This window comes from Myotis davidii, unplaced genomic scaffold, assembly GCF_000327345.1.
Source record: "Myotis davidii unplaced genomic scaffold, ASM32734v1 scaffold390, whole genome shotgun sequence".
NCBI classification, from domain to species: Eukaryota; Metazoa; Chordata; class Mammalia; order Chiroptera; family Vespertilionidae; genus Myotis; species Myotis davidii.
The window spans coordinates 2717122-2739954 of NW_006282748.1; positions in this window are offsets into that span (position 1 = coordinate 2717122).

Below are 22833 nucleotides of genomic sequence, written 5' to 3' on the forward strand. Positions count from 1 at the left end.
ATTTGGTGCGAAGGGGACTTCACTTGCAGAGTAACCAAAGACGGAGGAATTGTCCGCGATGAAGAACTGTGGGTGGGTGGGGGCATCCTTGGCCCTGCCGCTGTATTTGAGAACTCTGCCCCTCTGCGGTGTTTAGAGACAGGCGTACTCATTAAAAAGAAAAAAGGGAACCGGCCCAGATCCCCTGAGCTATAAACTGTGGTTCAAATACAGTCTGCATGTTTGAAATGATAGACAATGCGTAGCCCCCAAGGATTTAATTATGGCTGCATGAGAGTTGAGAGAGGGATCCTGAAGTATCCAAGTGCTTACTTGCTTCTGAACTTCAGGTCTTTGCTCAGTTGGTTCCAGTGTCATCCCTAAGGTTGCAGGTTCCATCCCCCATCCTGGCACATACAAGAATCTACAATGAATGCATAAATAGGTGGAACAATAAATCTCTCAAATAAATAAATAAATAAATTTGAAAAATGACAGTTTTAACCTCAACCTGGTAGAAAGCAACTTAGTAGTGGAGTATAAATGTCCAGAATAGGAATAATTTTACTTAATTTTCCAAGATGTTCTTAATATCAAAATTAATTGCCTGAACACCTGTCCACTAAACTTTCACCACAGCATTTTTGATACTCTGAGCATGTTTATTTACTTAACAATTTCAGGTAAACCGTCAGATCACCAGTTTCTATATGATTTTAGACCACTATCACCCCAGGTCAACTGGCAACTTTTGAAAGCTTTTGATTTCACTTACTTCTCAGTTTTTCTTTTAATTTCCTATGATGGGTCAATGTCTCCTACCCAAAGAAAACACTAAGTCTAGTCTAGAATAAAATAGGCAGTCAGACATAGATTAGGTACACTTTTCCTAACACTAATGAACTTTCTCAGAAATTAACAGGATGACATATTTTATTCACCCAAGTAAATTTTCCATGATCAGAGTCTCTGTAATAAACAAGGTTTGCTCAAAGGAAATTCTGGTCATAACATGTTCTTCCTTTCTCATCCTGTCACAGATTCATTCATTCAACAAATATGTTTTGAGCACCTACTACTTGTGAGGAACTATTCCAGGAACTTGGGATATTTCAGTAAACAAGGCGAAGGAGGCTGCCATCATGCTGCCTTACACTGTAGTCAGTGAACTGTTTTTTTTCCCCCCAAAGTGCTCACAAGCAACAGACAGAAGGAGATGGCTGAGAACAAAAATGGTAAACTAGAGCTTTCACACTTTCATGCATGTGCACTCTGCTTGGGTTCAGTTAGTTTCAGCACTTTTCCACCCATCCACTTTTACAAGTTCAAAACAACAGACACTGTATAAAACTTTCTGAGACCTTACCAGTCTATCTCTTGTGATTGCTAATCTTCAACGCCATCTTCTGGTTTCCTTCTTTGTCATATTGACCTACTGTAGGTGATTTTTTTTAATGGTGAGGTGAGTACAAACAATATTATATTTCAATCACTAAAGCTTCTGATGTCCTTATTATCCCAGGGGACCTGGATGGAGCAAATAGGGACTCACTGCCCGGGCTCACCAAAGACTTCTCTATCTACTCATAATTAAAACAAAAGTGACAAAAGTTTTTACCAGTAAAAGTTGACCCCGTCTCTATACACTTGAGAAAATCAAAGTTTTCTTCAGTAAAAGACTAGACATTTATCTTCAAATATCACAACTAGTTAAAAAGTGAAAACAAATAGGAAGGCAGTTAACTGAATATCTACCTGAAACAGACTGATCGTATTCTGTGAGGAGAGTGCTTATTTCAGTGAATTGTCCAGATGTTGAACTGTTGTTGCAGATGGGGCCCAATATTTATGGAGTATTTGAATTTCAAATCATGTTTACCATAGAGACTGTAAGCTGAATTTACTTAATTCATACTTTAAGAGTTAATCTTTTAAAATTATACATTAGCATGCAAGAAAAATATTTTAGAAAAACCCATACTAGATACAAAAAATAAATTATAAAACCTTACTTGGGGTAAACTATTTTCTCACTAATTCATTCTTTAAAAGGACAGGGGGACTACAATTTGTTAAAAATCAATGTGACTATATCCTTGAAAAAGATTAAAGGCTAATCCTTGTTTCAAGTACTTGTAAAAAAAATTAGGAAAATGCTAAAAATGTTTTGTTGTTATGATGTAGTTCATATAATATAAATGTCTCTTTAAATAAACAACAGGGTTTGTTCAAAGGAAATTCTGGTCATAACATAGTGCTCTTTGGCTAAATATCTATGCAATGTCAATTATTACCACTGACCCTGGCATCTCCTGTGGTGGAATTACTATACCATTCTTACATTATTACTAGAAGCCTGGTGCACGAGATTCGTGCACTTGGGGGGTGGCGCGGGGGGCGGGGGGGAGTGCCATCAGCGGGGAAGGGCCCTCAGCCTGGCCTGTGCCCTCTTGTAGTCCAGGAGCCCTTGGGGGATGTCCAACTGCTGTCAGTCAGACACCCTTAGCACTGATGCAAAGGCGGGAGAGGCCCCCTGCCATTGCTGATGCACTTGCTAGCTGTGAGCCTGGCTTCTGGACTTCTGGCTGAGCAGCACTCCCCCTGTGGGAGTGCACTGACCACCAGGGGGCACCTCTTGCATTGAGTGTCTGCCCTCTGGTGGTCAGTGCATGTCATAGTGACTGGTTGATTTGCATATTAGCCTTTTATTATATAGGATATTATTATGTGGATTGTAACATGTACTATGTATTATACAATAGTAACATAGTACCTATATAATAAGTACTAGTGTGCTATAGTAGTACAGACTATATGGTATTATATTATTATATAATATTATAGTATTATAGTATTCCCAGAGGCCCAGTGCATGAAATTTGTGCAGGGGGGGAGTGTCCCTCAGCCCAGCCTGCACTCTCTCCAATCTGGGACCCCTCAGGGGATGTCCCACAGGGATCGGGCCTAAACCGGCAGTTGGACATCCCTCTCGCAATCCAGGATCACTGGCTCCTAACCACTCACCTCCCTGCCTGCCTAATACCCCAACTTCCCTCCCCTGCTGGCCTGGCCACCCCTAATGGCCCTTCCCTGCCAGCCTGGTTTCCCCCAACTGCCCTCCCCTGCAGGCCTGGTCACCCCCAACTGTCCTCCCCTGCTGTCTTGGCCACCCCCAACTGCCCTCCCCTGCTGGCCTGATTGTCCCTAATCCCCTACCAGCCTAATCTCACCTCTAACCCCCTGCCAGCTTGATCTTGCCCTTAACTCCTTCTGCCTCAGCCCCCAACACTATGGCTTTGTCCGTAAGGAAGTTGGATGTCCGGAAGATGGCCAGTTGACCCAGTTTGATTAGCATATTACCTTTTTATTAGTATATATATTACTATTATATTGATACTATTGGTATAGTATAGATATAGTATTATTGATATAGTATTATTAATAGAATAGTTACATAGTATTATTGATAATATTGGTATAGTATTATTGATAATTAAATGCTCAAGTATGAGGATCAGCTAGACCTGGTTCACAGCTGTAAGATCATGGATGAACCACTTTACCAAAGTCTTACCTTCCCCTTACAATGAAGGTCATGTCTTTTTTGCCTCCTAATGTGCTGTGTTAATGAAATGATGCTTAGCACATGACTGAAATGTGCTAAGTGTTCAATAAACCAGGCTTATTATCATTATGACGTGATTCAACATTTAGGGAAGCTTCATAGGCATTTCTCATCTGATCTCCCAACCAAAACTGTTGGTGGACAGGGCAGGCAATACTCAGCTGACCATACAGATAAGGAAAGAGGTCAAAGAGATCTACTGGGGTCCCAATATCTTGTCCAAGGACACATTTTGCCCACCTGTGTTTCTCTCAGTCCACAGGCATTTGGCCGCCTGTTTCTTTCGTATTTCAGAATCAGCATCTGAGTGCAGGCCTGTGGTCTGGAAGTGGCATTTCATTCCCCTCACTCTGCTGAGATGTGTCTTCCTGGCCTCCGTCTTCTCGTCTGCAAAGTGAGGTTGGTCCAGGTAATCACTGAACGTTCTTCTGACCCTAAATAATTGTTTCCTTCTTTCTGCTCTGACTTAGAACCATCAGTGGCTGCCCAGTGGCCTTTTTGGTTATGGTAATTCAGAGTAAGAAACGCTGCGTTTTTTTAAAAGCCACTGAACTCACGAAGCTGTGGTTACAAGGAAATTGGAGGAAATGGGTGCTGCTTCCCCACCACTACACTTGAATATTTAACCCTCTTTAAAAAATCTAACCTTGTAAGCTGCTTATACAGGTGAGGAGTTAAGATGGAATACTCTGGGAATGAAGTTGATGTTGAATGCTCACACTACACCCCAACTTTAAAGGAATTGAGTTCAACTTTCTTTGTAAAGTGACAAATTCTTTGGTATTAGCAACAGGGCACATAAACCTGGATTTTTCCTTTTTGTTTGCAGAGCTGCACACACTTTTCTGACTTAACTTTCACCGTGTTCTGAGTTTCTTCAGTGAAAGACTGCAGAGCTGCAGCAGGAGGCGCTCCCAGTGAGACTGTTCAGGACTAGTTCAATAACTCTGTCTGGGGTGCAGAGCTAAATGCATGGCTTCTTCCTAGGCAAAGAGTAAAACCCACTCCAAGCTTACAGGACATGGGACTTGTCATTTTAATCAATTATGTAATAAAAAGTCCCAAAGTCAGACACTGAGGCAATGTGGTCTCCTATCCCTTTGTTTACAAACAACTGTTCCTGTTTGGCCTCCTGTTCTTGCCAGCATTCTAAGAAGTCTCCTTGTAACATTTGTGTTCTCTGCATAAATAGTGACGTGGCTTTAAACAAGGGATTATTGGATACTGCCAACTCCCTTTGCCAAGCCAACAAAAATGCAAACAGTTTGCAATAACTTTGGGCAATTTTCTGAAAATTGAAGCAGTAGGTGAAAAGCAGATAGCTTTGTCTGACTCCGCCCCTGGGTAGCAGTGCACAGTGCTGGGTTATTCCAAAGTTCATGAACTGTCCTTCCAGTTGAACACTGTAAAACAGCACAGCATCACTTGTCGCATGTGAGCATTACTTCTGAGACTCGGGGGCACTCTGGGTGGTCCTGTGTACCTTCAGGAAAGGTTACCAGCAGGACAGTTACTAGCAGCTGACTTTCACGGTTCTCCAAACCTCAGGGGCTTCCAGTCACACAGAGCTCCTTCTTGTTTACACAAGTCATTCACTGCTGGTCATCACCACTCTGAGCATGCAGGCTGGCAAAGCAGCATCTATCTAGAATGTTCCTGGTCCCAAGGCACAGAGAAAGGATATAGGGCAAATCATGTGCTGGTTCTTTAAGCTTTCTATCACTGTGACTCATATTCCCCTCTTACAAGGTAAGAATTGTACCAAAGGAAGAGTTGCCTGGCTGTAGTGTATGGAAGTAGGAGAGAAAAGAAAGGCCAAGATCCTGGCTGCTGTGGCTCAGGTGCTTGGGCGTCATCCTGTGCACAGAAAGGTTGCTGATTTGATTCCTGGTCAGGGCAAATGCCCAGGTTGTGCGCTTGATCCCCAGTAGGGGGCGTGTAGGAGGCGGCCAATTCATGTTTCGCTTCCACATTGATGCTGTTCTCCTGCCCCCTGCCTCTAAAAATCAACTAAAAACTAAAAATTAAAAAAAATAGAAATGAAAGGCCAAGAGTCCTAGGAGGACTCAGGTAAAAGGCAGGGAAAGGGGTGGATGGAGGAATAATTGGAGGATGGAAGGAAGAGTGTACAAAGGGCAGGGTGGATAGGGTGCATTGAGTGGGAGTCAAAGATCACTGGAGAGTTTCTAAGCTCAGAGGTTAGGGACATGGTATAACCAAGACTCTAAATGGTAAAATCTGGAGGAGGACAGGTTATTGGGAAGTAAACAGGGATGTTTAGGATGACATCCCAACATCCAGGTTGATGGTAGGTAGGTGATGTGGTTCCTTTGGGATACCGTTCCTTTGCTTCCTTACATGCAGAAACACAAAACTGTTTCTTGATCATTTTTGAACTGTAGCATCTAAAAATGCTGAGTGCCTCAAAGCAATGAGCTCTGAAAACAAATGTGTCTTGCCTCTGAGGACATGCTTTTGGGTACAGGGCTATGATGTGATGTTCTCCTCCCTCAGCCTCTAAGTGGGGTGTTTGTTAGGGAGTACTCTCAGGTCGAATACTGGTGGAGTCAGGGGAAGGAAGCAGGATTGGGCAGGAAGAGAAGCTGAGATGCAATGTCCTACCAGAAAGGCCGCAGTCAGCCTGCATAGAGCTCTGGAGTGGGAAGAAGCTGCTCCGCACTGGGGTGAAAAAATGGGGCCATCCGTCACATGTGCAGGCAGCCCTCGGAAGGCGGCATGGATTGGCAAGGTGTTTCCTTCAGCTGAGCCACCTCCCAACAGGGCTGCCTGCTGAGCACCATCTCCCAGGACAGCCCCAGAGCTGGGGGGCGGGGGAGGGTGCTCTCATACACAGTGCATGACAGCATCACCCAAGTCCACTCCTCTATTTTGATCCACTTCCTCTTTTAGGTCTTGGGATCACTCCAGACTGCCAGTGGTTTCTCTTCCAGGAGTAAGGTTGTCAGGTTCAGAAAATAAAAATATAGAATTCCCAGTTAGGTTTGAATTACAGATAAACAATGAGTACATTATGTTTAGCGTGGCTATGTTCCATGTAATATTACAGACACGCTTACACTAAAAAAACTAATAATTGTTTATTTGAAATTAATTTTTACTGGGCATCCTATATTTTACCTGGCAACCCTGTCCTGCAGGAAACTTAGAAGAGGAAGGTTAGTGGGCAAATTACAGCCCCACCACTGTTGCTGGTCTCAGGGCCCCAACTGAATTGGATTAATGTGCTTCCTTCTCTTTCCTCTCCAAACCCTTCACGTTTGGCCAGCAGCTCTGCTGGGCCAGTGGCTGACTTGGTGGCCAGACCTAAACCTTCATCCTCAAGGGCTTCAAAACCCTGGTCACCATGCCCTTACTGGCCCAGGATGCTGCACTCTTCATTGCTATTTGCCATCAAAACTGCACAAGCAAGCATTAGAGGGGCCCACTGAGTCACTCCACCCTACCCCACATCTCCTGGTGAGCAGGTCAAGATGGTGACTTCTCACCTGCTGACCCCTGCCCCAGGATCCCCTCAGATGGTTGCCATGGTTTGGACCTCAGGGGCACTTCCACTGTGTCCCTTTGGAACCAGGACCCCTTACCTTGCAGAGCCCAGCTTTGCAGAAGTAAGAAGCACATGCTCACCAGAGGTCTCTGGGAGGATGATGGGGCTGCTTCTAATTCCACCCTGTGGCTCCCTGGCCTGTATGTTTCCAGCTTGTCCTGGGGTCTTGCTGGATGTTCAATCCTGACTCTTTTATCGGCAGGTCACCCACAGCCCCTTAACCCAGCACTTTTATTTTTGTTTTTTAAAATCTTTATTGTTGAGAGTATTTCAGGTGGCCCTCCTTTATCCCCCCTTTGCCCCCATCCACCCAGTTCCTGCCCCACCCCAGGCCTTCACCACCCTGTTGTCTATGTCTATAGGATATGCATATAAGATCTTTGGTTAATCTCCTCCCCCCCCACTTTGTAAATGATAGCTTTGTTGGGTAGAGTAATTTTGGTTCTAGGTCCTTGATATTCATCACTTTGAGTATTTATTGTCATCCCATTCTGGCCTAAAAAATTTCTAATGAGAAATCAGCTGACAGTTATATGGGCACGCCCTTGTAGGTAACTAATTGCTTTTCTCTTACTGCTTTTAAGATTCTCTCTTTGTCTTTGACCCTTGGCATTTTAATTATGATGTGTTTGGTGTGGGCCTCTTTGGGTTCATTTTGTTTGAGACTCTCTGTACTTCCTGGACTTCTAAGTCTATTTCTTTCATCAGGTAAGGGAAGTTTTCTGTCATTATTTCTTCAAATAGATTTTCAATATCTTGCTCTCTCCTTCTCCTTCGCCATAATGTGAGTGCTGGTACATTTGAAGTTGTCCCAGAGGCTCCATACACTATCTGCATATTTTTGGATTTTTTCTCTTCTGGTTGAGTGGTTTTTGTTTCCTCATATTCCAAATCATTGATTTGATTCTTGGCATCCTCTACTCTACTGTTGATTCCTTGCAAATTATTCTTCATTTCTGTTAGCATTTCCTTTATTTCTGACTGGTCCCTTTTCACATCTTCAATGTTCTCACTAATTTTCTTGAAATTCTCACTAATATCATTGAAATTCTCACAAGTCCTTTGAAGTTATCATTAACATCTTTGAGCATTCTTATAACCATTATTTTGAACTCTGTATCCAGTAGTTTGTTTGCTTCCAGTTCATTTAATTATTTTTCTGGAGATTTCTTCTGTTCTTTCATTTGTGACATGTTTCTTTGTCTCCATATTTTGTCTGCTTCCCTGTATTTGTTCTATATATTAAGTAGAGCTGCTATGTCTCCTGGAATTGGTAGAGTGGTCTTGTGTAGTAGGTGTCCTGTAGGGCCCAGTGGCTCAGCCTCTCCAGTCATCTGAGCTGGGCACTCTAGGTGCACCCCTTTGTGAGCTGTGTGCACAGTTTTGTTGTAGTTGAGTCTTGATTGCTGTTGGTGTCACTGGGAGGACTTGACCTCCAGGCCAACTGGCTGAGAGGACCAGCTGCAACTATAATGGAAGAGCTGATATACAGGAAACATCCTTATGGAGCAGGATTTGCTTCAGTGGGGCTTTGGTGCTCACTGAGTCTGCCCCTGGAGTGTGTCACTTGTGGATGTGTAGATTTGTAATATGGTGTGGTCTGAAGCTGTCCACCAGGTGCACTGGCTCTGGTGTGTCCCAGGAGGTACAAAGTCAGCAAGTGCCTGGGGCCACCTGGCAGGAGCTACAGAGAGATCTGTAGATGGCTGCTACTTGTATATGGCTAGGAAGTGCTCAGGTGAAGACCAGCTGTGAGTAAGGCAGGCTGGTGCTAGTGCTGGGTCTTGGGCCTTTTATTGATAGGTTTGGGGCACACTGACTCCAGCTGCTGCTTGTTTAAGAGACTTTTAGCAAAGTCTGAAACCTGAACCAGGACAGGCCATTCATATGGAAAAACAGTTGCAAACAGCTTGGGTAGGGCTGCAAGTTGAATGGGACAGAGTCTCAGGGAATCATCAGGGTGGAGCAAATAGTGTGGGCCATGCTGATGGAAACTCAGATATGGCTTCCAGTTAGCTCTGTGGTAGTGGAGATCCCAGCACAGGAACAATGACCCCTGTAAGCACCCCTGTCTTAGAGAAAGCTGCCCCTGAATTCTTGCCCTGATGCCAGAGAGTCCAGTTCCTTCCCATATATTCTTGGATTCCCCCAAAGCCACCACCAGGTGCTGGAGCTCAGAGGAAGCGGGACCTTGTATGTTTGTGTGTGGGCCCTTTCAGAGGAACACCTGGGATTCCAGCAGCCTCCATGCCATTCAGCCATAATCCCCACTGGTTTTTACAGCCTGAAGTTACAGGGACTTCTCTTCCAATCTCTGGTACCCTGGGCTAGGGGTCTGGTATGGAGCTGGGACTCCCTTGCTTCTCATGGGAGGTCTTGGAGATATCTCTCCTGATTAAAAAAATGGCACATGTGGGTGTCGAACCAACCCGTTCCTCTCCTTTGCCCCTCTGCCCCTCCTACTAGTCTCAATGTACTTTCTTCTTTACTTCTCTAGTTTTAGGACTTCCATTTAGCGAGCTTTCAGGCAGTTCTGAATGATGGTTGTTCTGCATTTTAGTTGTAATTTTGATGTGGTTGTGGGAATCGGCAAGTACGGGCATTTACCTACATTGCCATCTTGTTTCTCTCTAACCCAGCACTTTTAGAAGCCAAGCCCCCCAGTGTGGGTAGGTGCCGTGGGTCCTCCTGGGCCCTATTTCTTTGTTGTCTTATAGAGCTCTGCATACCTGTGGCCAGGCTACATGATAACTTGACCCTGCTTTGTGGCCATCCAGGAATGCGATGGGCAGAGCCTGAGGAGCACATGCTATCCTGCAAAAGAGAAGCCTCTGTGGGTTTCTGAGTGGGGAAAGTGCTGATGCTCCACAGGGCCCCGTCTGCCAGCTCTGAGTCCAGGGGACCCAAAATCTCAGGCCTTCCTGCAGCACTTGAGCAGCCAGGAAATCAGTCCTTGTCTCAGTGCGATCTGGGTGGTGCCCCCCAGCATGGACCCCAGGGACCCAGTGTGGCGCACCCTCCTCTGGGTCTCAGGTTTTGATCCAATCAATTCACCATTTTGTTCCTTTTAGTGTGATGTGTCAGGCCAGCTCCCCTCAGACTGGTGGACAGGATGGACACACTCAAGGCCATTGCCCCTGTCTGCGAGATAAAGGATAAAGGCTGCAGGCATTACTCACAGAACCAAGCACTGTGGCAAGGCTGCTGGGCATTTGCAAGTGGGTTTAATAGGAAAAGTGTATTTTGAGCAGAACTTTGATGGGAGAGCAGGGCTTTCCCAGGTGGGACAGGGAGAGAGTGTTCTGGGTTGGGGGACCTCGGGCAATGGCAGACAGGCAGACAGGCCAGGATGGGACCAGGGGTGGCTCCTGGTGTGGGCTTGGGCAGGGGCTCAGATACACGTTTGCCACCTGCCTCGCAAAGCACCAGGCCATGGAAATGGACATCTCCAAGAGTTTGATGTACAATTAATTTCCGTTTTGGATCTTTGAACTGGAAAACGGGCTGGTCTTCTAAGAACCTTCTGATTCTGTCCAGGGGTTCAGCCTGCACCGTCTGGTTCGGAAGCCAGGCCTGCTGCCCACACACGTTTTGACTGCTGCTCAGAATGTCGCCCTTCCTGAGCTTGTCCACCAACAGCAGCCAGCTGGCGGTGCGGGCCTTGTTTCTGATGCTTCCGAGAGGTTTTGTGACCAGTTGACGCTAGTTTCCTCAGTCATTTTCCACTATCACCCAATGGGGAAGTGAAGCAGCCATTGTGACTCCACTTTAGAGACAAACTTGATCCTGAGGGAGTTCTTAGAGTGCCAGTGTCAACAGAATGGGGGGAACAGTGAGGACAGCCCTCAGCCGCTGGCCTTGTTGATGCCTGCAGCCCCTGAGCCTCTGACTTCACCCAGCCTTTCTGCCAGTCCCCATCCAGGATGATCCCCTCACTCAGGTGGTCTCAAGAAAGCAGAGCCTCACAGATTTGGTCTGGCTTTTGCACATCCAGTTTATGCCCCTGTCGTGTTTGCTCCCTAACGCACTCTTCACAGTCCACAACGTCCCAGGGCTTTGCCTCACCTGCCTCTCACTCCACCGCCCTCCCTTACTGAGAAGATAAGGCATGAGACATGACTGTCCTGCTTTGGAGGAGGTTTCTGTCTGGGTTTGCAACTTGTGGATGTGGCAGAATGAATGAAAGGGGAAAAACGGGAGGCACCCACCTGATGCTTGTCCTGTCTCCTTCCAGGCACCCATTGCACTCAGGCCTGTGTGGTTGGTACGATTTATGTTTTGGGCTTTGCCTGGCCATTTCATCCCAGCCCTTCCAAGTTCTGAAAGGGCATATGAGCAGGGTAATGAGACCAGCGAAGGCACTCATGGCTGTGGGAGTGGGCAGGTTGTGCTGGTGGCGTTCACTTAAGAGGGACAGTCCCGGTATCACACAAGATGTGTGGGCACTCTGGAAAGGCGTATGTATCCAAGCTGTTTTTCATAAGGCCTTGGACAGCAGCAGATCAGAGATTTCAGGTGAACAGCAGGGGGTTGTAAGAGGACAGTTCTGCTTGGAAATGTCTGAGGCCTCCAGCGAAATGTGAGTGCTCCCCACTCTCTGGGCACGTGTGTGGGCAGCTCCCATTACCAGGGCTTCTTCTGGGAAGGGCCATCGGGGCTGTTGGACTCCTGAGTCACCTCCTGGGAACCCAGCTCACAGGAGGCCTTCAGCAATTTTTTAATAACCCATGTCCTTTATCCAGTTTATACAGAAATGTCTGTTTTGAAACTCCCTTCAGAAATCTCCTTCTCTTCTAAAGTGTGCCTCTTCTTTCAACTTTTTGCAAAGTCATCGTTTGGAGCCGTAGGCAGTGAGTCAGCCTGTGGACTGGCCTGCTCGTATGCCTTCTGGATGGGGTCTGTCTTCAGCTGGTGTCTGTCAGGTGTAGAAGGAACCAGCTCACACAGAGCAAGGCCGCAGAGGTCGGCACTGTGACGATGTTGATTGAGCATCTTGGGCAGACATATTTTGCTTTTGTCTTGAACCATCAGTGTGTCACTCTACAGTCCCCAACAATGGAGTCACAGTCATAAATGAATTCTCGAAGGTTGCACCTGCACATGCTCATCCCGATGACTTACATGGAATTTGGGGAGGCTGAAAATGTTGCATTTTGCCAATTTGTGATTTATGTGAACTTTTTGTCTTAGGAATTAATATGTTATCCTTCTTTTGGGTAAATTTTACTATTTTTTGGCTTCTTTGTGTATTGATTGAAATGAAAGTTCCTCTAACACATTCTTCAGTGCCTCCATCTTTATAAATTAGAAATCAATATTCCTTTTTCTCCCCATAGAATTTTCTTAATTCCTTCAAGTTTTCTTCCTTTTAAAATCAAGTTCATGGTTTATCAGCAAAGTTAAGTTCTAAGGGGTTATTTTGATTCCCATGTTAAAACTCCCAGTTGATGAGTGTATATTCACTGTTTCCTTTGCATTAAGCAAGTGAATAATTTTCTGAAAAAGTCTACTTTTGAAGTACTGGATTATCTGGCATAGACCTTAGCTATTTGGGCATTCTCCTGGCCTTTGGAGATCCACGCTCCCTGGTCTCTTGTGAGGAACTCTATGGGCCACTGCCCCACCCTTCCCCCACCCTCACAGCTCTCCTGTCTGAGAGATTTCTGTTCAGTTTTCCAATTGCCTGGTTGAGGAAGATGTCTCGATGTGCAATACTATAACCACAGGAGGCACTGACTTTTCCAGAGGCTGTGAACCCTACTGTGTGACCAAGTCTCTCAGATATAAGCACATATGGGACCTGTTGGCCTATCTTATGTGATTTGAGGGCACAATGCACTTCGCACACGCCCCCCTCCCCCCGCCGCCCCACTGCACTGTCCTTTTCTCTTTAAGGTTCACGTGGCAATGGACACTTCACTGTGGTTTTGGGGGCCCCCTCCAGAGTGGCTCTGTGAATGGCCTAGGGTAGTAGGACATTCTGCTTCAGGTCCCTCTCCTTTGGGGAAGCAGAACTTGCTAAAGCAAGGTTTTAACTTGATAGCAAGCACACGACATTTCTCTTGCATCAGTTTCAAACTGGAATTACATCCTGGATCTCAGCAAAGCATGATTTTCTTCTGTGAGGCACAGCACAAGACACCACAGGAGACACAGGATGAGCACGACATGAAACCCACCACCAGTCCATGGGCCTGGACTGTGTACCTGCCACCCACCCACGGGAGGAGCACAAAGTGGAATGAAGCATAATTCCGACCAGTGGAAGAGTGAGGTGTGATTGTGGGAGCTACAGAGAAAGCCATGAAGACACCATTTGACCTGAACCTTGAAGTCACAAAGTTTTAACACCTAGTCTGAGACCAGGGTGGCCAAAGTCCTGAGATGTGGCAGTGGGCTATTGGTAGAAAAGCACAGTCTGGGATGGAGGTGGGGACTCAGGGTAAAGGGGCCAGAAAGGAGGATTGAAGCCCATCAGGAAAGACCATGGAGGGTTTTAAAACCAACTAAGGGACTTGTACTTTATTGGCTGGACATTGGTTCTTCAACAACATTGTGATCCCAGAGACTCAGACTCAGTGGGTGGGTCCAGAAATCTGCATTTCCATCAGACAGTGGGGGGTTTTAAATCAGGGGTTGAGGACCACACATGTTGAACAACACTGATGGAATAAAGGGGGGCAGTGGGGGGGCATTTTACCAGTTTGGGAGTAGGCAGTGACACAACCCAACTGGAGCTCCAGAAAGGTGAACTTTGCCATAGGTGCACTGTGGGTTGGAGGTGGAAAGACAAAGCAGGGACAGCAGGCATGCAGAGAGCCACAGTAGGAAATGAAGACAGGATGGAGGGCAATATACCTGACTCAGAAACTTGGGCTTAAGTTACCAGAGGAAGATCTGGTCTGATTGTCCTGTAAAAAGCACTTGGAATTCACGTGGAAGCAGCATAGGTGGGTGTGCACATATAGGATGCACAAGCAGACACGGAGGTAGCAGAGGATTTGTTAACTGTCCTAAACACGGTGGATATTGTGGTTAACAGCAGGCTTCTCTATTTGCCTAACCCAAACTTGTAGCACTGGGGGCAGGTGCAGGTCAGGAGGAACTAGGTTTCCTCTGACCATGGACACTGATCACTTCCCTCCAAGAGGTTTCATTCAGCAGGGCTCTGGAGTGGCCCTAAGTGGGAACAATTCAAGGTGACTTCCTATAAGGCCTGCTGGAGGTCCTGTGCCTGGGAAGGCTCTCTGCCTTCATGCTTGCTTGTGAAGCCTGGCAGAGTGGGCTGGTACTGGAGCAGCCAGCGTGTGGTGCCGCATGCAAAGGAGGGAACAGATATTGGGAGGCTCCCTAGCAATATGGCGACTTTTTGGAGGCTTATTCTCCCAAACTGCTTTTGACACATAAAGCTGATCTGCTCCCCACTGGAGGAGGGAACCTGGGGCCACACATTCAGCCAGGAGCCTGTTCCTCCAGCCGGGTGGACTGTGGGAAGGACAGAGGTCTCCACAAAAGTGTCACTTTGGATCAGAGTTCAGTGGTAAGCTGCAGAGGGGCCCCCTGCCATCTGACCTGCCGTCACTAAGTGGGCTTTCTTCACTGATTCCTCAGTCCTTTTTTACTATAACCAGGCGGAACAGTAAAGCAGGCAGTATGCTTTCATTTCAGAGATGAACATGTTGAGAGTGAGGGGGTTATCAGAGGTACTTGATGTCACCAGAATGAGCTGGGCAGTGAGGACAGCCCTTGGCCACATACTTCATTATGAAATGAGCCAGTATAATCACTACTGAGAAACATGCTGAACCTCATGAACAAGCCCTCTGTCTGGAAGGCTCTCTGCCTTCATGCTTGTTCTCTGCCCTCCGTCAGGCCTTTACTGAAGACCACCATGCAGGGGACCCCTGCCCCAGACGCTCAAACACTCACACTTGCCTCAATCTTCCATAAAGCACTGACCCTTCACAGCCCACTTCTGTCCCTTACTGCATTGCTAATGCTGCATCTCTGCTCACTAGAGTGTGAGCCCATGAGGCAGGGGCTTTGATGCCTTGCTCACTGAACCACCCACACCTACAACTGTATCTACACATATTGGATGCTTGATAAATGTTTTTCAAATAAATTAATAAATGAGTGAATAACCATTAAAAGAGAAAGCAAATTCACATCCATGGAAATGAGATCACATGAGACCACAACCATGTGCCTGAAATGAACTCACTCCTTCTAAAACAATGGTTCTCAACCTTCTGGCCCTTTAAATACAGTTCCTCATGTTGTGACCCAACCATAAAATTATTTTTGTTGCTACTTCATAACTGTAATGTTGCTACTGTTATGAATCGTAATGTAAATATCTGATATGCAGGATGGTCTTAGGCGACTCCTGTGCAAGGGTCATTCGACCGCCAAAGGGATCGAGACCCACAGGTTGAGAACCGCTGTTCTAGAAAGCAATTGGACACCCTTCTTCAAAAATGTTCATCTCACTGATGAACAAAAATAGATACAGAGGCAGAGATAAGCAATAAACAAAATTAAAAAATAATAAATAAACAAAAATGTTCATCTCGGCATTTCTTTTTTTTACTATAAAACTTGGAATTAATTTAAATACCTAATTTTTGAGAAACAATTAAATACACCTTAGTATATTCACACGGCTGGGAAATTATAATTTGTGAAAACTTTTGTTAATTGGTGAAAGTACTTATGAAGTTAAGGGAAAAGAGCAGGATGCAAAATTGCATGCATGATACAATTTTATCTAAGAAAAACACACAAGAGTCAGGGAAAACCCCAACATGTCTGTTGAGGTCACACATTATTTATCTCAATTGTTCTTAAGTCCATTTTCTTTCTGAAGTTTATACTTTTTTAAGGCTAAAATATATTATAATCAAACCATTAAAGTTTTTTGTTAAGAAGATTGGCATTCATTATGATCAACTCATGTTGATTTATGTTAAATACTAGGACAATATCTCTTGACCTTCACTTTTACTCAGCCCCTCCATTCACTTCCTTCTTACTTTAAAACGTATTCCTTAAACATGTCTTTAATACAAGTTGCTCTTATTTTCACATTGGTGACTTTTTCTGGATTGGGTTAAAACTCTTGACAGGGAAACATAGAACTCCATTGTCACAATTCAAAGCTGATATCCTGGGCTAGATATTTCAGGAAAATACTGAGATATATTAGAGCATGGTTCCAGTCTTCAATAAATTTTCAGTTGAGCAGCTCAAGTTTTCTGGTCTTTACCTCAGAGGAACCACTTTTATTAAAACCACAATGACATTCTTCTGGCAAAAAACCAAAGTCCTCATTCCTTTCAGGGCCTCTGGGCCTCTCAGCTCCTCTGCTGAAGCTGACCAGCTCTCTGCTCCTGGCATCCTTCCTTGCCCGGTCTTCAGGGACATTCTGCACCCTTAACTGGCGCTTTCACCGTACATTGGGCATCCAACTGAACTCCTTTTCTCAGAATCTTTAGGCCTCACAAATGCTCTTGAATCAACCCTGATTATCTGACCAAATACTTCAAAGATATTTATCTTCATGATGTCAATTGCCCTCCTAACCTTGGGCCCAGAGGCCTATGTTGCTGCCTCTCTCACCCCCATCATACACAACTTCATCTAATAATTCAAGTGCTTTGTCTCTAGCAGAAAAAGGCAGGTCTCTCTTCCCCCAGAAGACTCTTTGCAGCCCTAATTCAACCACTCAACCACACCTTTCAACTTCCTCTTTCTGAACTGATCCAACTCATCTTTAATGGGCTATCCTTTTTCTTAGCACAGGGTTCTATCTCAGAATACAAGTAATATCTATGGGCATGGTTTTAAAAATTAATTATTGATTTATTATTTAAGTCACTTGGTTGAGGTATGGTTGACATGTAAAAGCAGTACATATGTTTAAAGTATATAACTCAAGTTTGGGGATTAGTATACATCTGTGAAACCATCACCACTCTTAGGGCTATAAATATATCCATCACCTCCCAAATTTCCTTCTATCCCTTTCCTTGCTGTTGTTTTGTGGTAAAAACACTTACCATAAGAACTATCCTCTTAGTAAAATTTAAGTCACATAGTGCAGCATTGCTAGCTGCAGGCCCTCCAGTAGAGTGTCTCCAGGACTCATTCATCATTTAACCAAAATCCTGTGCACTCCTCCAATATATAGCACTCCCACCTGCCCCCCCAACCCCCACACACGCCAGTCCCTGGCTATCACCATTCTCCTCTGCTTTTATGAGGTTGACTATTTTAGATTCTACATGTAAGTAAGATTGATTTTTCTGTATCTGGCTTATCTCACTTTGCATAATGCCTCCAGGTCCAGCCATGCTGTTAAATATAACAGGATTTCCTTCTTTTTAAAGGCAGAATAGTATTGCATTTCAGGTATATACTACATTTTCTTTATCCATTTATTATAGGCATGTTTTTAATCTTTGACTTGGGTATTTCTCTTGTATCCTATTCCCCCAATAAATTCTAAGGGTCACTTTTTCTATTTATTATTTTTCATGGAGTCTAAAATAACATTCTGCACAAAGACAGGCAAAATGAAGTACAGAACTCAGGCAATTTTTTTCAAATAAGGCTACTTTTTTATACCTGCTATTGAGAAAAATACAAACTTTGAGTTTGCACTATCCTAACTGTCCATCTACATTGGCCAAATTCAGATGCTCCTCTCCTACCCCCTTACCTTCCCCTGCCCCTTACATACTTCATTGTATCCCTACAGACCTCAGAGGCACATCCCACCCCACTCTCAAGTTCTCTGGATGACAGATGACACCTGTCAGGGAGGAAGAGCATCTCTGCCCCAACCCTCATTTCTTTGCCCTTTAGCAGAGCAGATCACTAGAATCTCTCCGATGGTTTCTCAGTGTTTTCTTCCTTGTCTTTCATGCCCTTGACACTTTTTGATAGTTACTTTGCACAATGTCTCAAAATTTGGACTTGTCTGATGTTGTCTCATTACCAATTACATTGAGGTGACGGATTTTTGGCAGGAATCCCATAGCAATGAGATTGCATCCTCCTCTGATAGGTCTTCTTCCAGGTGAGGTTCCCTATCACTTGGTTAAGGTAGCTGCAGAGTTTCTTACTGTGAAGTTACTGTTTTTCTCATTCTAACTGATCAATTCCTGAGGGAGGTGAGACTGAAGCTGTCCCGTTCCTTCTCCAGGCTCAGCCAGCGGTTTACATGTCCGTCAATTGGTCTCATCTGCAGTGACTGACACTGTGCTATTTGCCTGTGGGTGGTCTTGTATGTTCCTCACTCCTTCCACATTTAACTTAAACTCTTCTGTAAGGGAGAGCTGCCCTATCTCTGCCATTTATTTATTTAGTTGTTTATTTACATCACTGGGCACTTGTGAATATTTATTTTATTCTGTGGATTAGACTCTAACACTTAACATTTATGCATTAGAATCCATTAATTTTGTGGATCAAGTTATTCCAGTTCTGACCATTGGGAGCTCCTTTATGTCGACTCTGTGTCCTCTTGGCAAGTTTCTTTTCTTTTCAAACACTTCCCTATTTTCTGGACCTACAAGTATCAGGCTCATCTGGTATTTTCCCTGCTTCAACCCTGAAATCAACTGCTTCTCCATGAAATCCACCCTCACATTTTTGAATCTCCGTTTCAAAATCATGACTGCATTTTAATCCCCACCTTCTGGTGGAGACATTGACCCCAGGAGAAGGGAGGCCATGCTTGTCTGGTCATGGCTATTTCCACCAAAACACACCTGACACAGCTTAGGGGCTCACTAGGTGTTAGAGGAGCAAGCACAGATGGGCTCACACCTTGCTCCCTGACTTCTCATCACTTAGCAGAGAGTCTGGTGAGTGGTCACAGAAGGAATTGGTGGCTTTGAAGCAATTCCAGCTTCTGCCAGCCTGGGGAGCCTGAAACTAGGAATCTGATCTCTGTCTTCATTTTTCTAACAATAGTTCTTAAAGACACAGAATCCACTGCACAGAACTGAATGTACTTCAAACACCCAGGAAACAGGGATGTTTTATAGAATATCTCAGGAACTGTTTCATCATTAAGTTTGGTATTCCATGTGCAAAACTGACATGAATTCTGGAAAATTCACTGCACACACACCAAGTTGTAAACCAACAATTGTGAGCCAGACAGTGAGCTACTCAGCTAGACGGTGGAAGGTGAACATTTGGAGTAAGGATGACTGAATAACAAGGTATGATGCATTAGAACTGCTGCTAAATGCAGTTGTTAAATTCATCTAAATGAAACACTCTAAACATTTATTCAATTATTTTTATTATTTTTTTCCTTCCTATTATATTTATTGAGGTGAAACTGGTTAACAAAATTATATGGGTTTCAGGTGCACAATTCCATCAACACATCATCTATAGACTGTATCGTGTGTTCACCACCCCAAGTCAAGTCTTTTTCCATCACTACTTATCCATTACAAACGGAGAGATGGTTTTGGACTATCAGACTTTATTTTTGAAAACTTCAATTAGTTAGAATATTTTCCCAATAGTAAAAATAACTGGCCATCACTGTTTTTACTACTGGGAAAACATTCTAACTTAAAATTTCAAAAATGAAGTCTGAATGACGAAATAGGCCAAAATCAACTTTCAATTTGCCATTATCGAATCGTTAAACCAAGAGACTCACTGTTTAGATTCCCAATGATTCTTGAAATGAATGTGGCCTAATAAAATAATGGTTTGTTTTTTTTTACCTGACAATTGAGAGCCAAAGTGTCAGGAGCTAACCCAGCCATTAAGTGTCAGCCCTGGCTCTCAGCTCACTTTGAGAGATAACAATTGGGAAGCTGATGGAGTTTTTGGCCTCACCTTTAGGAGGTAATAGTACAAAAACTCTTAGTTTAAAAGAGACACCCCAGCTCCACCCATTACTAACTGTACTTGCTTAAGCAATAGCTTGACCTTTCAGCCTTCATTCCCCATCTGTTAAGCAGTGATAATAATATTATTCTTTCCTTCAACTTTTATTTATTAAGCATGTGTTATGTGCCATGTTCTAAGCTAGGCCCCAGAGAGACACAGTAGTAAATAGTGAGCAAGACAGATGAATTCTCTCCTTTCATTGGGTTTGCATTTTTTATATCAATATAGACCCATGGATATGGATTTCATTCTATGGATTAGAATCCAACACAATCATTTATTTATTTTTTCACTCTTCCAACAAGTATTTATTATGAGTGAAGCCATTGTTCAGGATCCCAGGATGGGGTGTACCCAGGTCCCACCTCACCTCCCTGGGAGATGGAGGACATGGAGGTGAAGGGGAGGCAGTTTAGTCTTCCTGGGAAACGTTCTTCTGCCTGGTAGTCATCCTAGGCTGACACCCAGGTTATGGGCAGAGGGATTGTATATGTGCCGTACTGCTGACACATGGAGACGTCATCTCGTCACTGCCTTCTCACAGGGTGCTAGTCCAGGCAGTCCTGCCAGCAGTTCTGGTCTGGTTCTGGTTGGGGAGCGGCTGTCAAAGGAGCCCCCGGTAGTTCTTGACTTTGGTCCTGATGTCCACTGCCATGCTGCTGACTCCTAAAGACACCTGTGAAGCCACTCACAGCTCAGTGGGACCCTCAGCAAAGACGCTTGTGTCTCCATTTATGCTTTTGCTCAATCTATCTCAGCTTTCACCATTGGAAGTTCCATTGGTTTGCTCCTGGCCTTTTTGATAGGTCCCCATACTTGTTTGAGCACCTTCTTTTCCAGCTCCACAGAGGAGGTAAAAGATTAAACAATCACAATAACAGAAAAATAGCACGCCTTAGATCAGCGGTTCTCAACCTGTGGGTCGCGACCCCTTTGGGGGTCAAACGAGCCTTTCACAGGGGTCGCCTTAAATACATCCTGCATATCAGATATTTACATTACGATTCATAACAGTGGCAAAATTACAGTTATGAAGTAGCAACGAAAATAATTTTATGGTTGGGGTCACCACAACATGAGGAACTGTATTAAAGGGTCGTGGCATTAGGAAGGTTGAGAACCACTGCCTTAGATGGTCATTCTCCCACCTAATGACCAAGAGGGTGGGGGGTGGGCTAGGAGGACCCAGAGAAGGTGAGAACGGGTGCTGTTTCTTTTAGAAAGTGCTTAGGGGAGAGGGCAGGATGCATCAAGAAAGGGAAAGAAGCATACAGGCTGAGTGCTGGTGGGCGTGTGGCTGGAGGAGGTGGAGTGGGCCCAAACGAGGTGTGGTAAGTCAAGTCAAGTAGCTCAGACATTATTTTAAGGTAACTGAAGCTGTTAAGGGCTCTTTTTAGGGTTCTATGACACTCTCTCTCGGACAGTGTCAGCACACAGGAGGTATTCAGTGAAGGGTGGCTTCTGCTGTCACTTCTGTTCCCACTGCCACCATGACTATTACTTCTATATTGTTATTCCTATTTGGGAAGGTGCAACCAAAGTTCTCTTTTTAGCAAACACTTTGCATATCTGAAGGCTCCCAAATTGGACACCACCACTACACAACTGGTTGTTTTTTTGTTAATCTTCACCCGAGGGTATTTTTCCTTTGATTTTGAGAGAGAGTGGAAGGGAGGGGGAGAGACAGAGAAAAACATCACTGTGAGAGAGACACACTGATTGGTTGCCTCCTGCATGTGTACCACTGGGGCCACAAGCTGCAATCAAGGTACGTGTCCTTGACAGGAATCAAAGACCCTTCTGCAGGCTGATGCTCCCTCCATCCACTGACCCAAACCAGCTAGGGCCACAATTCCATCTTAACTTACAGGGAAGTTGTTCAGATTTTATGTGCAGTGTGTGGAGTTGAAGACTTAGTCTCAGAACATGCTCATCCTAGACCAGAAAGCTCAAGTCTGGAGGAGACCGGCCTAGAGCTACAGCTGGCCATAAATCCCTGAACTCCTCCTGAATGTGGATTACCTGCCACCATATCAGTCTTTGGTCCATGTAAAGGTGATTTCAATCCAAATACCTTTGCTCCCTCACTGGCCTATGTTGAATACCCACCATCTGCCAAGCACTGTTCTAGGGGCTGGGGTACAGCAGGTACATGGTGCTTACATTTTCAGTAAGCAGAGCATGAAAGGGGTCTCCAAAAATATATAATAGGACATCTGTTTTTATTTGCTTTTATCTAAAATTTAAAAAATACTCCTCCTTCACCTAGGGAGTGATAGGGCCCATTTTGGCCTTTAGGGGACCTTCATGCTCCATGATTCATGGGGAGGGTTCTAATGGCGCTGCCATGTTCACTGGAAGGGCCTCAAGTGGATTTGCTGTTAAGTAGACAACCCCAAAAAGAACTATTAGCAAAGAAAGCAGAATGAAAGAGCAGAGCCCCTTTCCTCTGAGCACAGGCACTTGGTAGGCCACCTGTCCAGAATGAACACCTGCAGGACCCCCTGATGAGATCGGGGAAGAAACCAGCCCCTATCCTTGAGGTTCTCAGAGTGGCCACTTGAGATATTGGTGCTGTAGACTGAATGTTTGTGTCCCCACCAAATCCATATGTTAAACTCCTAAACCCAAAATGATGGCATTAGGAAGTGGGGCCTTAGTAAGGAGAGCAGGTCATAGGGCTGAGCCCTCGTGAACAGGATTCGTGTTCTCATAAAGAGGCCGCAGAGAGCTCCCT